Below are 4,374 nucleotides of genomic sequence, written 5' to 3' on the forward strand. Positions count from 1 at the left end.
ATAACAATGTGTAAATGTTCATTGAAATGTGTTACCTGTGATAGTATTGTAGTCTTTAATTCAATGACTTACATAAATAAAAACATACATAAGCATGTGAAACTCTATAAGCGTAACTGCAAATGTGCCTGCCATGAACCTTAATCTCTGAGGATTTTCTTTCCAGTGATAATTTAGTATGCTCAGATTTGATTTTGATCTGGTCACACTTTTAATTCATAATTATTTAGACCCCAAATATAAATTTGGCATTTAATTATAAGAGTGCAGCTGATCCTCTCTTCTAAACTGGCTGGACGTCTTTTCCCAATGGAATTCCTGCACTCACTTAGAGGACTGGACTGTGATGGCTGTCAAAAATTCAACAGCTCGATTCAACCACCACAGGACAGAGATCTGAAAACTCGTAGTGTCATTTTGTCAGCCAGTTCAGAAGATTAACACCATATTTCAGTGGCACAATATCAAAAAGTATCTGTCTTTCTTGTAACGAGACTGGAATAGATGGTTAGAATCCAATAATGATGCTGATTAAACATGACTCCTTACAGCAATGACCTAAGAGCATGATATGCATAGTGCTAGAGGGCCACGAGTTGAGATTACAGTACATCTGGGACAGCCGACCGAAAGAAAAAGTCAGACACCACCTCACTGCTGCACTTCACATTGAAGGCTATTCCCATCCTGCCACACACTCTCACACACACTCAAAGCTCCTCTAATAGCACCCACTGAGAAAAAAGCATCAACACAATAGACTTAAAGCCCTTGTTAATATGTAATTTGTCCCACTGTGGCCTGATTACACTGTGCGCATGTGTATGCTTGTGTGTTTGACCTTGCCTGATGGGGTTAAATGTTTAACAGGCTTTGCGCAATAGACATGATGATGCTTTAAATATTTCAGAGCTCTATAAAAGCGACACCAAGGCCTCTTTCCCTCAGGACAAGCGACAAAAGTCACAGTTGTCCTTTTAATAGGCAGTGTCTACAGAGGACTCCATCAGGGGGAATGAGACTGAATATTTGTATGGTCCATTAGCTGTCCTCTAAAAATGAGATAGTGAAAAGCAAACATCAAGAGCATGCACTCACTTTATTATGGGCCATCTAGTGTTGCTATGGTTTCGTGATTTATCTCCAGGGGTTAAATTGGACCGGAATGGCATTCTAGCACATGTGATACAAAAAATATTTAAATAAAACAACAATGATAAATGCAATAAAAATAATTATAATAATAATAACAATAATCTTTTTGTTTGACAATCCATTCCATTTCCGTTTGAAAGATGCAGCATGTTCACCTAGACCAGCATTATTCTCTGGAACAGGGTTTTCAAAACTAGGGTCTGCAGCAGAGGTAAAGCAGTGCTGTGGGGAAAGACAAAAATATATTTTAAAATGTAAAATAAATTAAAAATATATATTTATATATTTGAAAGTCAGTTATTAAAATAAAGAAAACATATCTTCCATTTAATCAGAGATACACTCACGCTGCCCAATGAAATTACAACAAAACTTGGAACCAAATTCACCTGTCACTGTTATGCATCCAAAGATTTGCAGTAGAAATTTGGTTTGATTTGATTTATTAAAGGTTATATTTTGAATGCATTCATGCTGCTACTTTAATCTATCTTTTGTTTGAACTCTCAACTCTTTGATTCTTGTCATATTCTTTCACTCATTTTCACCAGGAGCTCATTGTGGCATACCACATGCTGTTACAGTAATCGGCATGGGGGAACACATTTGTTAATGTCTTCTGTCGGCCCATATAAAATATGCACATGCAATTGCAAACATGCTTTTGGTTTAGTAAGAGAAAGAAAAAATCACTTTACACACGCAGTGCGACCCCAGAAAGCGGTTTGAAAGTCAGTGACACAGGCATGTCAAAACTGTTTAGCTCTCCTTAATGCATGCACCCCGTCGAGATAAACGTCTATATCTGCCCACAGACATGGAGAAAATCCGTAAAGGGCCTAAAAAGAGTGATAGCACAAGAGTAAGAGTTGCCGAGGTCTATCATTGAGAAAAAAAAATAAAGAAAAAACAGGTGGTGATCAACATATCATTTTTATAGCACATGATATGATGACTGCATGGCTCATACTGTATGACACACATTAAATTACCATTAGTGGAGAAAGCAACCTAAAACAGCCATTTTTTTCTTGAGTCTGCTGCTTTCCCTAAAAGCAATGTGCAGAAATGATCTTTGGTAAAAATGTATTTAGTATTATAAATTCATTTCAATCCACTTTTCCCTGTACAGTGACAGGTGGCAAATTCCTGGAATTTTAATTGTGACCATCTTACCATACTTTAGCATCATATATCATCATATACCACCATCAGTTTGTGCCCAGAAATACTTTAGAGAGCAATCATGTTCTTTTAGTTTCTTGGAGCAGAGCAGAGCAGAAAAGCAGTGAAACCCCATGGCCTCTGTTCTGATCTGTACATCATGTATTGTTTATTACAGCCACATTCGTTTTTATAGATTCAGTTCACTGGTTTTGGAGAGGATGACATCTAACAGCAGAGACGACAGACTAATGAGCGATTTGAAACAGATTCTTTGATTTTTCACTGCTCTGAATATGTCTGTAGAGGTCGGGATGTTTTTTTGGTTTTCAGTTCTTGTTTTTCCTCCCGTATTTTCTGGTTAAGGCTAGAAGGGATACAGCAAAAACTACTGGGCATGCACTCATCAATATAGCGTAATTTTTCTCACACTGTACAACAATAATTACTATTTTTGCATTATTGTAAGGGGTAAGGTTTAGGATTGGGGTAGATGTAGACGTTAATAAAACACAGTCTAATAGGTAGAAAATTTAATTTATTGTTAGCTTCTGGTTTTTGCTGTATCCCTTCTAGCCACATCCTTATTTTTTGACACAAATCTTGGCCTCTGAGTTAGTCTGAAAGCTTTGGTCAAAGGCTATTCCTTTGAACGTTGTTGCATCGCTTTTTTTTCTTCTGCCTTTTCTCTAGGATATGTTCTAACCAAGGTGTTTGGACGTACTGCAATTAGGATCCTGTCCCCAGGTAATGTAAACCTTTGATAATTCACTCTGTGCCTTGTGATAGGCCCTGTGCCTCAGGCCTTGTGCTCTAATTAAAGAAAAACTAAATTTGCATTTGCTTGCCTTTTATGTGTGTGCGTTTGGGAGGTTGCACTGTAGAATTTCCAAATATCAATTTTTAATAGGCTCAAGAAAGCACTAAAGCAGTTAAATATGAAGATGTGAATGGTTTAAATTTGGTCTGCATCTATCAGCTTAAAACTGAGTGCCAAGAACAAAAGAAAGTTTTTAATACTTTTTCCCCCTTCTCTTACACTCAAATCTCTGTGCATCACTCCTTTTGAATTTAGACTTATAATTTACAGTAGGTCTGTGTAAAATTAACACCCTGTTGCATTGGCAAGAGAGTTTGCGTCGAAACTCCAAAATTGCACTGAACTGATTCTGTTGCTATAGAAAGAAACAAAACAGGCTTTAATTATTTCTTCAGGTATTCAGATGGGACGTTCCCCTTCGGGAACTCGAGCTGCGTCGGAAAACGCTAGGGGAACAAGATGTCCACGCTGCCAGACTTGCAAATTCCTGCCTAGTGTGGAAGAGCACAGCTATGGCAAGAGAACAGAGGGGCCTGGAGTGGCTCGCAAATCTAGGTCATAGAACCTGACGAACGTGAGGGGCGTAGACCATCCTGCAGCGTTGCAGATGTCCTGCATAGGAACTCCTGCCAGAAAGGCCTTGGAGGCCGCCACACTTCTTGTTGAGTGAGCCTTGACCCCCAATGGTGAGGGGAGATCAGAGGACTCATAGGCAACAGTAATGGCATTCACTATCCACCGGCTGAGGGTCTGCTTGGAAGCAGGATGACCTCTCTTAGGGGGACCATAGCACACAAGCAGTTGGTCCGCCTTTCTCCACAGGGCAGCTCTGTGGACGTATACATCCAGTGCTCGCACTGGACACATACAATTAAGCCTCTGCTGGTCGGGCTCCCTAAAGGGAGGAGGATAAAAAGCCTGGAGTACGACAGGCCGTGGTGTAGAGGAGGGGACCTTAGGGACATACCCCGCCCGAGGGTACAAAAAAGCTTTGGCCAGACCGGGCGCAAAGTCGAGATAGGAAGGAGCCACAGAAAGGGCCTGCAGATCACCAACTCTCTTTAGAGAAGATATAGCCAAGAGAAACACAGTCTTTAACGTGAGAAGACGATCTGATATCTCCTCGATAGGCTCAAAGGGAGGCCTACAGAGAGCTTCTAACACCACAGCGAGGTCCCAAGGAGGGACACGAGATCGTACCTGAGGCCTCAGCCTCATCACACCGCGGAGGAAAC

Source organism: Sinocyclocheilus anshuiensis, unplaced genomic scaffold, assembly GCF_001515605.1.
Source record: "Sinocyclocheilus anshuiensis isolate Anshui unplaced genomic scaffold, SAMN03320099.WGS_v1.1 scaffold478, whole genome shotgun sequence".
In the NCBI taxonomy this organism is placed as follows: Eukaryota; Metazoa; Chordata; class Actinopteri; order Cypriniformes; family Cyprinidae; genus Sinocyclocheilus; species Sinocyclocheilus anshuiensis.